The following is a 13,561-nucleotide window of genomic DNA, read 5'->3' as shown; positions in this document are numbered from 1 at the left end:
GATACATGTAAAAGACTCAGCATCAAGGGCAAGTGAACGGTCCCACAGGCCCGGAGTCGATCATGCAAATAGATTCGCTGCACAAATTTGTGACCAAGAAAGATATTCCACATGAGATGGCATGCAGGGAAGCGTTGAAAATATTGCACAGTTAATAAAACGCCTACGCTATTAATATGTGGGTTGATACTCGTTATGCATACCTCGGTCAGCGGCTTCGACGTGGCCAAAGCAACCATTCTGCGAACGCTCCGTGCGCAGCACCCGGACCAGCGCGTCGCCGCGGGTGCGTCACTTCGACTCCTCCCCCGCGTGGGCTTCTCCCGGGCGGACCGCTCTTTCCTGCTTCGCCTGCGCGTCGGCTGCTACAGGACGGCTGCTAGAACACACAGGCTGCAGGGAATTGGCGACCCCGCGTGCAGCAACTGCGCTGATCTGGAGACGCTCGACCACTTGCTACTTCGCTGCCCTGCCTTCGATGTGGAGCGCACGGACTTGTGTACAGTCTATCGGCGACTGGGACTGACTTACGATACGGCGACCGCGCTGCTATTCCCTGCAGCCCACTCGTCCATCGTGAAGCACGCTCTTTCGGCACTGCTAGACTACTGCAATGCGACGCACTTGAGAGCGCGGCTCTGAACCCCGCACTCACATTTTTTTTCCCCTTGCCACGTTCGTCCTGTCTTTCTCTTCATCTTTTTCTTCCCATTCCCCCTTCCCTGTGCAGTGCTGTTGAGGTATCCTCCTGTTAGAGACAGTTACGGCGCTGCACTCATCTTTTCCGTTTCCTTTCCAAAAATCACTTCACACACACGTTATGCAAAACGGAGGTGAGGCGTGCAGACAGGACACAAGAGTAGAGTATTTACGAGCAAACAACACGAGCGCCGCCCACTTCTCTACTCTTGTGTCCTGTCTACACGCCTCACCTCTGTTTTGCATAATGAATCCTTAGCAACTAGCTCAGCTTTCTGTCGTTCTAAGTCTCGATGCGCTCGATTTCGTCCGCATTAGGCACTCGCCTCTTGGTTACTTTGTGGCACAGAAATACTCGGCATCATGGCTGTTTTTCTGCTATGGGCTTTGTAGAAGCATGATTGTTCAAAGTGCAACAATTAAACAGATTCTTTGAGTTGCTTGTGGCTTCGCCAGTACAATTCCGGTGCGCTGGTCCGCCTGTCCAGCAATTTCCTACTGAAGGGAAACCAGCAAATAAAAACACCACTCCGCATGTAGAAAAATGCTCTACTGTGACGCTTCTCAAACGATTGTGATGCACCACAAGAGCTGCCTACTCGCGTGATATTCACAACAAGGAGCTACAGTCGTTTACTTACATGTGCCCCAAAGCCCCGAAGTGCCAGAGCACTTCGGGGCTTCGGTGGCACATAAGGCACGAGTGTGCCATAGCGTCCGATGTCGACACGCGATCGCATGTCAAACCAACGCCTCAAACCTAAATTGTACGAAACTACTACGCATCCAAAAAACCCAAATTGGTTTGGTTCGAAACCCACATTCGTGTCATCCTTTATTGCATGAATGCGTACATCGTGATTTACATAAGTCACGGACTTAGCGATCGCTTTCTGTAAACATAATATTAACGCACCACCTTCATAATGCCATCAGGTATGCGTATTTAGATGACAAAGCATAATGTGACCTGTACTTGTTTTCAGCTTTTTCAATAGTAATTGCGCTGGCCACATTGACCAGTAGCGACAGGGCGGCGCCGTAGAGGTTCCCACTTTTCCGGCCCAGCTTTTCCTCTAGAGTTGTTCTACTAACTCTATGGGCGCAACCGTTAAAGAAACACACGTGCTCGCCGCGACACACAGTGAAAAATATATAAAGCTTTAAAAGCTTCTTTCGTCATTTCTTCACGTGATGGTGCTAGCTTCTTTACGAAAATTGTCCACTTGAAGCGGCACGAAAACGGAAACATGCGAACTATAATACGGCCGCGCACGTGTGTGTCGTCTGGTCGAGCGGCTGGAATATGCCGCGTTTCGTCGCCAGGGCGGCATGCAACGCACTCTTTTCGACGCGCCGCCTATCCACTGCTGGTTCCCCATCGGAGGGCTTTCTTTTTAAGGAAACACGATTGGTGCCGCGGTGGCCGCATTCGTGTGGGGGCAGAATGCAAAAGCGCTCTTGTACTGTGCTTTGTGCGTGTACTTTAAAGGCACCTGGGCAGTCAAAATTCCGGATTCATCTACTGTACGGCGTTCCCCACAGCCCTCCGTTCAGGCGATTGGGCTTTGAATACGCAGTGAAAGCGGTTGTGTTTGCACGCGCATCGCCTCTCATAGCTTTATTAACGCGATAGCGTTAAGGAGCTCGTGTCGCAGAAAAGCCGGTGTCGTCGGCGTCGGCGTCGGGTGTCGGCGTCGGCGGCGTTGACCGTGAGCGATAAATCACGGCAGGCGCTTCATAAATAAAAAGCAACTTCCAAGATTGGCCCGGTGGGAATCGAACCCGGGTCTCCGGAGTGTGAGACGGAGACGCTACCACTCAGCCACGAGTTCGATGCTTCCAAGCGGTGCAAACGCGCCTCTAGTGAATGCGGTGTTGCCTTCGAAACGAGCCGTGGAAAGTTATACTGCGGTGTATATCGGTAATTATGAACATGTAACGTACAGAAGTCACAATTACACGAGTTGCGAAGTGCGTTTCCTCTGCATTTCTTTTTTTCTTTTCTTCACTTTCCCAGTGTATGGTAGCAAACCAGGCGCAACCTAATTGGCCTTCCTGCGTTCCCATCTCCCTCACTTTTTGTGGCCACTAGGTCTGGTGTCCGCACCAGACCTCGTGACCGCAAAACGTGACCGAACGTTGCATTCCGTTTACTTGTGGCTAGCTGCGTGTATTGCGCAAAACTGTAAACAAAAATTATTCGTCAAGTTGACCTTACTTATCGATTAGTGCACAAGCGCGGACAGCGCAGCTCTCCGTAAGAGCGCTGTCCCTAAATATCTGGAAGGCGCAAAACACGATTGATGAGCACAGTGTGAGGAGCACATAATTTACTTGAGCTTCAGAAAAAGCAACAAATCCTACTTTAGAACACCTTATGACAGTGGCTAATGTAAACGCTAGCACCACCCTCTTCATGTGTACTAGCATGCTGGACGTATGGCCAGGCAACCGTGACGTCTCTCTCTCAATGTGATTGAGTGCCACGTGCGCACTGCAGTGCAGCATGTCCAGCAGTACTTCGCAGTGTTGTACGTTCTGCACAGGTAACTTCGTGTGACTTTGCGCGAAGTCTCGTTTCGCCTTCTGAGCTTTCTTCACTGCTGCAAACTTTGTGGCCGCATCTTTGTAACATACTGCGAAGCGAAAATCGTGTCAAAGCTGTTGCAACGATACACTGTAAAAAAACCTGTTAATTTAAAGTATATCTGAAGAAATTCTCTGTACCGCAACAGGAACTTTCCGTGAGTGCTCTATGACAGAAACCTGTAAAAAGAAAAAAAAAGCTGGCATTTTCGTTTCTTCTTGATCTCTAGCCTATAAATCGAGTCAAAACTAAAGTGTACCGTTTCAAATGATTGAAGCTGCGTAAAACACTGTAAAATAAAATTGAAGTTTTTTTCTTTTCATAGACGCCGTTTTTTGCATATGCCACGCATGACGCGCTGTTTGCGGTACTGCTTTGATGCCCCGTGCAATAATCAAGATGGCTGCTCTTGGAGTCAACGCATATCGGCACTGCTCCGTTAGCATTGCAAACAGTGCACAACGTTTACTTCTATGCAATATTTCCCGCGTGTTCATGACATAAAACACGACTACAATGTAGTCCGCAAAGAAAATTCAGGCAGACAGTGACAAAACTTAGCAACTACGTACATACGTATTTCAGCGTACGCGCTTTGTGAGGTAACGTTGGATTTGGGTATTAAATTTAGCGTTAGTTTTTTGTTATAGCACACGTAAGGGCTAGCCACTGGGCTTGACAAATGTATTATTGTCGATTCTTGCCTTTTCAGAACGTACTTGTTTTTGGTGTGGCTGCCAGAAAAAAAAGCATGCGTGAGCTCCCAACAAAGCTCACTACACTGCAAAATAATTTACACCCTTAACAGTGAAAAAGGGTGTAAATGTGTCTATAACTCACGCCCTCAGGGTGTTATCTATATAACGTACACCCTAAGGGTGTGAGTTATAGACACATTTACATCATTTTTCACTTTTTAGGGTGTAAATTATTTTACGGTGTACGCGACGTTAGCTCTTAGCTACAAAGAAGTGTTTAGACTATTGGAGTGAACGCAAACTGCAACGCTTTTTCTGTTGTGGAATATTTTATTTGTTTTGATGCTGGAATATGAAGCCGTCGCATATGACGGCACATGGTATCCAGTATTGATTTTGTTGCTGCGTTAGCTGCGGTTCAGCTGCTTTCGTGCGTTACCGTCGGGGAATGATTTTGCCTGGCCACTGACTAAGTCACTTCATATTGAAAATGGTTAGTGGGAACACTAGACTGCGTGGATTTTTGTACTATCTGCGTATTTTAAAGCAGAGCGCGGAAGGTACCCGAGCCGCGAAGATATGCCGGGATCACGCTCGTGGCCCCCAAGAATTGCTCGCACGTTGTCTGCTATAGCCTCACTTCCTGAGTCTGACAAAAAACAACTGAATGTATGAATTGCAGACAGCAAAAATGAGAAACAAATGGTCAAAATTTGCGTAAATTGAAGTGCGGCAACACATTTAGGAAAAAAAAAGTAATAAAGCAACATGTGTCATCGTTTGACGTAACTAATACCGTACAGTTAACGTAACGTGTCCACCGCTTTAAATTATCAGGGCTATTTTCTACCTTGTCTAGACATTGTTACGAAAATAGCTTACGCGTAATTTGTTTGCGACTGCGCATTTCGCGACCGGCCGCAAGGAGAACTGACGCAGGCCAGTGCGGGAGGGACTGCGCGAACAAATTTGGGCGAGCCACCGCGCGCCCTAGCTTGAAATGGATCTGCAGGCGGCTCCTGCCTTTGTGCGCGCTGTGTTCTCGCCGCTCTCGAGTTGAGCCGATAGACGGCACGGAGGTCACTCCGCTCGCTGCTGCGCTTGCTCGCACCAGCGTTTTGACAGCGAGTGTCCGCGCTCGTCGAGTGTGATGTGTTCATGTTTGCTTGTGCGCGCTGACACCATGCTTGTTAATTCAGTTAGTAAGCGAATGTTTCCAAGTTTCTACTGCCGATAAAACTACTATCCTTACTTCCTGTAGCTGTCTACTAATTTGCTATCGCAATCGATGCTTCGCCTTTCCGGCGAAAGTCCTGCGTTGTTTTAGTTAAAAAAGAAGCGCATAGAGCATATAGCACAATCCGGTCTAATTGATATAGATTACATGAAGAAGATGACTTTACTTGACTGACAGATTGCAAAGTTCAGGTTGCTAGTTAAGACGATTCACTGAATAACTTCGTGAGTATTCTATTTGAAGCATGTGTACAGATTCCGAAATTGAGGCTATAAGAAGTAATCAAGTTGTCGCGTCGCTTCTCCACTGATCGAATTCGATTCCGTAATTTCAACGTGTGCCCTCAAATGAATAGTAAGATTCGTTTGAAAGAGTCGTAAAAGAGAAAGTCATGAGAGAATGTGCACATTCGTTTTCGATATCGCGTTCTAACTGGCTGCATGCACAAATGGTATGTTGCACTGTAAGTTGCACAAACGCTAAGTTGCAAACGGTAACTTACACAAACGCTATGTTAATATTGTCGTGAATAGGTGACACGCATAAAAACAGCCAACGAAATGACCAAGGTAGTGGTAGGGTGGTAATTACACTTGTAGCTGAACCGGCAGAGGCCGACCTGAGATCTTTTTCTTTCTTTCTCTCCATTGACTGTTGTTCCTTTACAATGAAGGAATAGTCATTCTGAATCTGTCGCTTTTTGTATGCTTAACTGTACTTCAAAATGACTTACTTAAACTGTACTTAAAAATGAGGCCACAAGCGCCTCATTAACCTAAGGTTCGCACATCCGCTAGCTTAGTGAATATTGGCAATAATAGAATGAAGCTTGTCAGTATGTTCTTTATATGCTTCTACATATTTGAAACAAACCGTGACCACCAACATGGAGTTGTGTGTGCGTTGTGTGTTTTGTGTATACGTGTGCATGTGTGTATTGCGTACGTGTTGTGTGTGTACGGGGGGGGGGGAGGAGGGCGTGTAACGATACGACCCATGGTTAGTCCTGTTTGTTTCAAAGTGTATACGGTGCCACTGACTGGCCACGTACTAATATTCTGCCCTTACCTGAAACGAAATAGTCGTCTCCCTGGAATAAACATAATTTCGAAGTGGCTTCCCACTCGCTAGTCACATACGCGCACACTGAAGGGCTTTGTTGACCACTCTTAAAAAAAAGAGAAATTTGTGATTCACTGAGTTCTGTACAATCATGCTACTGCCATATGTATATTAAAGCACCACTGTTGTTTTCAAGTCAGTCGTAGCATGACACCCTGAGAAAGGAACCAAGGTCCAGCACCAAGCAAACGGCACGACATTGCACCAAAAGTACTCTCCGTATCAGGTGTCTTCATGATTGAGTTTTAAAGTAAAAGTCTTCATCAACATGATGTCGAGGCCACTTTGAGTTTTTTTCAGCACTAATATGATTTGATATATAAGTTGGTTCTCTTGCACTGCAGTAAGAAGTTCGCTGTTTCTGCTTTGTTTTCATGTGGCCTATTTAGCTGTCACTTTTTGTTACCCTAAAATAAAACACTTTTATATTTTTGTACGAAACAAACTGTAGTCTGGTTCTTCTTTGTAGCATCATTTACCAAAGTGTTAGTGCTGCCACGTGCTCCTTGTCACGCATGACTCCATGAACTATCTGGTTCTTTGGTTTATCGCGAGGGGCGACAAAAAAAGCACCCGTCGCGGTGGCTAACCGGCTATAGTGTTGCGCTGCTAAGCACGAGGTCGCGGAATCGAATCCCGGCCGCGGCGGCTGCATTCTGATGGGGGTGAAATGAAAAAAATGCCTCTGTCCCGTGCATTATGGGCACGTTAAGGATCCCCTGGTGATCAAAATTAATCCGGAGTCTCCCACTACGGCGTGTCTCATTATGAAATCGTGGTTTTGGCACATAACACCTCAGAATTCATTCATAAAAAAAAGAACAAGCGTTAGAGCGAAACAGTTTTCAGGTGAGAACACTTTTCCTATTTTACGACTCACCTACGATGGTTAAACCAATATGTGACTTTACACAATTAACAGTTCCTTTTTACATCAAAAAAGCATTCGATTGTATCTGCATTTTGAAAATACTCACATCTGTTCAATGTGCACTTCACAATATCTGGACATTGTGACAAAATGCACACCCACCATGATGCCTCATACACACTGCAGACCCATCTTGATGCGATCTTGTGTAGCGAACTTGTGTTTGAATACATGCCATGACTAATTCAGAACAAATTTACTGACAGGGTCGGGAGAGTTCTGTAACTTAGCCATCAGTGTTTATTATACGCAAAGATGTGCGTATTGATTTACTTCGCTCGCCTTGCTTCGAAAGGGTCATGTTCTTTTTGATGTTCTTCCTTCTCTACGCACGCGTGCGATCCATGGCAAGCGGAAGCTCATCTATAGCCGGGAAAATTGACCTTTAAGCCGTTATAACACCTGGAGGAAAAGCGATTCTGTTTGTTTTCTGGACCTAGTGCGCATAAACAGTTGTATTAATGTACCTGTTTTCATATTTTATAGTTTAGTGATGTTTTGATGTTAAATAAAGCAAAAAATTCATTTTCTTCTACAATGTCTTAAATTACAAATAATTTTTACAGTTACTGAGAGAAAAAATGTTGACCATGTTTAATAACAGCTCAAGAAAACTCAGTAAAGTAAAAACGGAAACATACACGAGCGCTAGGTGTGACCTTTCTGCAGTTGAACATCTTCATCTTTGAGCACAGAGCCTAACTTTCGTTTTGAGAGTAGCTGCATATTTATGTCATATTTGGTATATTATTATGATTATGTGACGCGCGTGAGTAAAACTCCAATATGGGTGAAGTACACATGAAAATGGAGGCTAGAAGTGATAAACAGAGGTCGAGCAAGGAATATTTGCTGCAGTCAACGTTGCTACAAAGAAAATTCTCTCCGTGAGGGCAGCAGCTGCCCTCACGAAGAGAGATTCCCTTTGAAAGCGTTGGTTTCAGTGACATTCCTGGTTCGCCGCTTATTCATCACGACAGGAAATTGTCTTTACACGTCACACTTTGTACAGTGGAAGAAAAAGTGAAGTAACAAAAATAAATATAAACAGAAAACAGAACTTCTTCTGTGCCTCAATATAATGATTGTTTGACGCATACATTTTTGTAAGATAAGACTGAAGATAGTATTAAAATAACAGAAAAATTTCACACAGACAACAGAACTTTCCTTTAATACAAACGAGCTAACTGTCTTTAAGCACAAAATTTATTTTAATGTAGAACGGAAAGAACTTGTGAAATAACAGAAAAAGGACAAATGGAGAGCAGAGCTTTCCAAAATTTTCTGCGAGGCAGCTGCCAGAAAGTTTGTGTTTTTAGGGAAAAATTTTTTACACAGTACCAGCTCCTCAAGGCAGTTGTGGAATTGCGAATTACCAAACCGCCCAACGTACTCGTACAGGTGAAAGCAGAAGAGAAAAAAATACAATAAGCGAATGAGTAACTATTGGCCCAGTTGCTAAGATGGGTGCTTTGCAACCTCTCGAACCATGTACGTGCTGCTCTATAGGAGGAAAGCTTCATAAGTTGAGAAAATGAACCGAAAAGAAAGTCTTTTTTTAACAGACTATGCAGGCACCATATGTGTGTTGTGATGATGTAATATATCGCAAAAATAGAACAAGAATAACAAAGCAGCCTACCTTTTTACATTCGAATCACGAGTGTTTTAGCTCACTTTGTACAGGTGGCTTCCGTAACGAGCTGGGCGATAGAGCACCGACATGTTGTGATGCGAGCAGATAAGTCTTGATTCAAAGAATTGCGTGGACTGGAAGAGACAGGTGCCACCACTGGCAAATTCAAAATTTTCCTGGTTATATAGCGGTAGTCTCCTAAGCACTCACGCTACCTCGCGTAAATTGCAGAAGCCGCTTTCCTTATTTTTAGACGGGTAAGGCTTGAAGTGGCCTGGAGTGTGGCCTGATCCCGGTGACCAGAACCGGTAACGCACTCCCTCACCAGAGCAGGATTGGCCACCCTGGTGCAGTACTTGGCCACAACCTCCTATATGAACACAACAATCAAACCCCGGCCCTCAGTGCCCAGCAGCTGCGAAGCAACTGACCACGGCGGCGGTCAGACCTGCAACGCAGCAGAGGGTGCTAAGAATCACTGGCTCCGGACAGGCCGCCAATGGAATATGAACCTGGCAACGTTTAATGCTAAAACGTTATCTAGTGAGGCGAGTCTAGCAGTGCTATTGGAGGAATTAGAGGGCACTAAATGGGATATAATAGGGCTCAGTGAAGTTAAGAGGCCAAAAGAAGCATATACAGTGCTAAAAAGCGGGCACGTCATGTGCTACAGGGGCTTAACGGAGAGAAGAGAACTAGGAGTCGAATTCCTGATTAATAAGAATATAGCTGGTAACATACAGGAATTCTATAGCATTAACGAGATAGTGGCAGGTCTTGTTGTGAAGCTTAATAAGAGGTACAAAATGAAGATTGTACAGGTCTACGCCCCTATACCCAGTCATGATGACCAGGAAGTCGAAAGCTTCTATGAAGACGTGGAATCGGCGATGGGTAGAGTGAAAACTAAATACACTATACTAATGGGTGACTTTAATGCCAAGGTAGGCAAGAAGCAGGCTGGAGACAAGGCAGTGGGGGAATATGGCATAGGCGCTAGGAATAGCAGGGGAGAGTTATTAGTAGAGTTTGCGGAACAGAATAATATGAGGATAATGAATACCTTCTTCCGCAAGCGGGATAGCCGAAAGTGGACGTGGAGGAGCCCGAACGGTGAGACTAGAAATGAAATAGACCTCATACTCTGCGCTAACCCTGGCATCATACAAGATGTGGACGTGCTCGGCAAAGTGCGCTGCAGTGACCACAGGATGGTAAGAACTCGAATTAGCCTAGACCTGAGGAGGGAACGGAAGAAACTAGTACATAAGAAGCCGATTAATGAGTTAGCGGTAAGAGGGAAAATAGAAGAATTCCAGATCAAGCTACAGAACAGGTATTCAGCTTTAACTCAGGAAGAGGACCTTAGTGTTGAAATAATGAACGACAATCTTGTGGGCATCATTAAGGAGTGTGCAATGGAAGTCGGTGGTAACTCCATTAGGCAGGATACCAGCAAACTATCGCAAGAGACGAAAGATCTGATCAAGAAACGCCAATGTATGAAAGCCTCTAACCCTACAGCTAGAATAGAACTGGCAGAACTTTCGAAGTTAATCAACAAGCGTAAGACAGCTGACATAAGGAAGTATAATATGGATAGAATTGAACATGCTCTCAAGAACGGAGGAAGCCTAAAAACAGTGAAGAAGAAACTAGGAATCGGCAAGAATCAGATGTATGCGTTAAGAGACAAAGCCAGCAATATCATTACTAATATGGATGAGATAGTTCAGGTGGCTGAGGAGTTCTATAGAGATTTATACAGTACCAGTGGCCCCCACAACGATAATGGAAGGGAAAATAGTCTAGAGGAATTCGAAATCCCAAAGGTAACGCCGGAAGAAGTAAAGAAAGCCTTGGGAGATATGCAAAGGGGGAAGGCAGCTGGGGAGGATCAGGTAACAGCAGATTTGTTGAAGGATGGTGGACAGATTGTTCTAGTGAAACTGGTCACCCTGTATACGCAATGCCTCATGGCCTCGAGCGTACCGGAATCTTGGAAGAACGCTAACATAATCCTAATTCATAAGAAAGGAGACGCCAAAGACTTGAAAAATTACAGACCGATTAGCTTACTGTCCGTTGCCTACAAACTATTTACTAAGGTATTCGCAAATAGAATCAGGAACACCTTAGACTTCTGTCAACCAAAGGACCAGGCAGGATTCCGTAAAGGCTACTCAACAATAGATCATATTCACACTATCAATCAGGTGATAGAGAAATGTGCGGAATATAACCAACCCTTATATATAGCTTTCATTGATTACGAGAAAGCCTTTGATTCTGTCGAAACCTCAGCAGTCATGGAGGCATTACGGAATCAGGGTGTAGACGAGCCATATGTAAAAATACTGAAAGATATCTATAGCGGCTCCACAGCCACCGTAGTCCTCCATAAAGCAAGCAACAAAATCCCAATAAAGAAAGGCGTCAGGCAGGGAGATACGATCTATCCAATGTTATTCACAGCATGTTTACAGGAGGTATTCAGAGACCTGGATTGGGAAGAATTGGGGATAAAAGTAAATGGAGAGTACCTTAGTAACTTGCGATTCGCTGATGATATTGCCTTGCTTAGTAACTCAGGGGACCAATTGCAATGCATGCTCAATGACCTGGAGAGGCAAAGCAGAAGAGTGGGTCTAAAAAATATTCTGCAGAAAACTAAAGTAATGCTTAACAGTCTCGGGAGAGAACAGCAATTTACAATAGGCAGCGAGGCACTGGAAGTCGTAAGTGAATACACCTACTTGGGGCAGGTAGTGACGGCGGATCCGGATCATGACACGGAAATAATCAGGAGCATAAGAATGGGCTGGGGTGCGTTTGGCAGGCATCCTCAGATCATGAACAGCAGGTTGCCATTATCCCTAAAGAGAAAAGTATATAATAGCTGTGTCTTACCAGTACTCACCTACGGGGCAGAAACCTGGAGGCTTACGAAAAGAGTTCTACTCAAACTGAGGACGACGCAACGAGCTATGGAAAGAAGAATGATAGGTGTAACGTTAAGGGATAAGAAAAGGGCAGATTGGGTCAGGGAACAAACGCGAGTTAATGACATCTTAGTTGAAATCAAGAAAAAGAAATGGGCATGGGCAGGACATGTAATGAGGAGGGAAGATGACCGATGGTCTTTAAGGGTTACGGTCTGGATCCCAAGGGAAGGAAAGCGCAGCAGGGGGCGGCAGAAAGTTAGGTGGGCGGCTGAGATTAAGAAGTTTGCAGGGACGGCGTGGCCACAATTAGTACATGACCGGGGTTGTTGAAGAAATATGGGAGAGGCCTTTGCCCTGCAGTGGGCGTAACCAGGCTGATGATGATGATGATGTTGATGAAGGCTTGAAAAGCAAGGACTTGCGTCGTACATGCCACAGAAGCAAATTTCGCACAAGTAAACAATTTACATTAAGCGATACTCTTGGTTCTTGCTATCACCCTCACAGTCAAGGAGAGAATATTCAGAAATCTTCAATGTTGCACGAAGGACATATTTCGGAGCATTGTAAAAATTAAAAAGAGAAGTAAATTACATTCGGCACTATTTATACTTGTCCGCACGATTACCAAGTGGAAGCATAAATTTCAGGAATGGCAGATTTATTCCTCTGTCTTATTCCTTCTCTCCCTGTATGTGTTTGTAATTTTTGTTTCTGTTCGAAGAATAGTAGAGTTCCAGAGCACAAAGAAGTTCAAGCACCTACAACGAAAAATGCATATGCAGAGGGAGTGCTGGGCGAACGCTGCAAGAGCTATCCCGGTTTCATGTGTGACGGTCCCCTGCAAATTTCTATTAGGGAAAAAACGAAGAAAAAGTGCGTGCGTGAACGGACCAAGTGCAGGAACGCATAAATTCGAGCCATATTACAAGGCAGCCTATGCAGTAAAAAAGTGACTGATAAAGAAAAAAAGAAATCTTGCACTGTTGCGGAAGCCACCTTATATTTAGGTCATCTTATAGAAGACAATGAATTTAACGCGATAGCGTTAAGGGTCGCAGAAAATTTGTTGTCGGTGTCGGCGGCGTTGTCCGTCAGAAAGAAGTCATACCGAACCACACAGGCACTCTCTCCCCCCCCCCCAACCCCTGGCGCATAGGCGTTACTGAATTAATTGTATTTTTTCAAAGTAAAATGCGTCAAACAATCAGTAAAGTCCGACTTACACACAACCTACAGACTTGATAGCGTCGGATTGTAGTTCGAATATAGGCGAAAACAATTTTAATATACGAGAAAACATAATTCTGTAACGTGGAAACTCAAACGCAAACCCCTTTATCCTTGCTTATGGGGGTATGAGCCATTTATAAGTCACCGTTTGTAGCCGCTGCCTTACGGGGTATGAGCCAATGCCGCTGGCATCAGCCAACCATTGTTTTCCATCGGGCCCCGTGTCGCAGATTCTCCGGTGTCAGCGTCAACTTGGCCCGATAACGTTATCGCGTTCCACTCTTAAAGGCGAAGTTTAAGCGTCCGCCAAGTTTTTTTCTAGACAGAACCGCTTCAGTGAAGTTCTTCAAACGATGGTGTACTTGGAAGTGTTAGGGCGTGAAAGTTCGCAATTGGCCAATTTCGTTCCGTAAGCAGCAGCTCTTCGTGCTGAAAACCAGGCGTGACGTTAGAGGACATTCAGCGAG

The sequence above is a fragment of the Dermacentor albipictus genome, chromosome 2, assembly GCF_038994185.2.
Source record: "Dermacentor albipictus isolate Rhodes 1998 colony chromosome 2, USDA_Dalb.pri_finalv2, whole genome shotgun sequence".
In the NCBI taxonomy this organism is placed as follows: domain Eukaryota; kingdom Metazoa; phylum Arthropoda; class Arachnida; order Ixodida; family Ixodidae; genus Dermacentor; species Dermacentor albipictus.
This window is presented reverse-complemented; position numbering follows the sequence as displayed.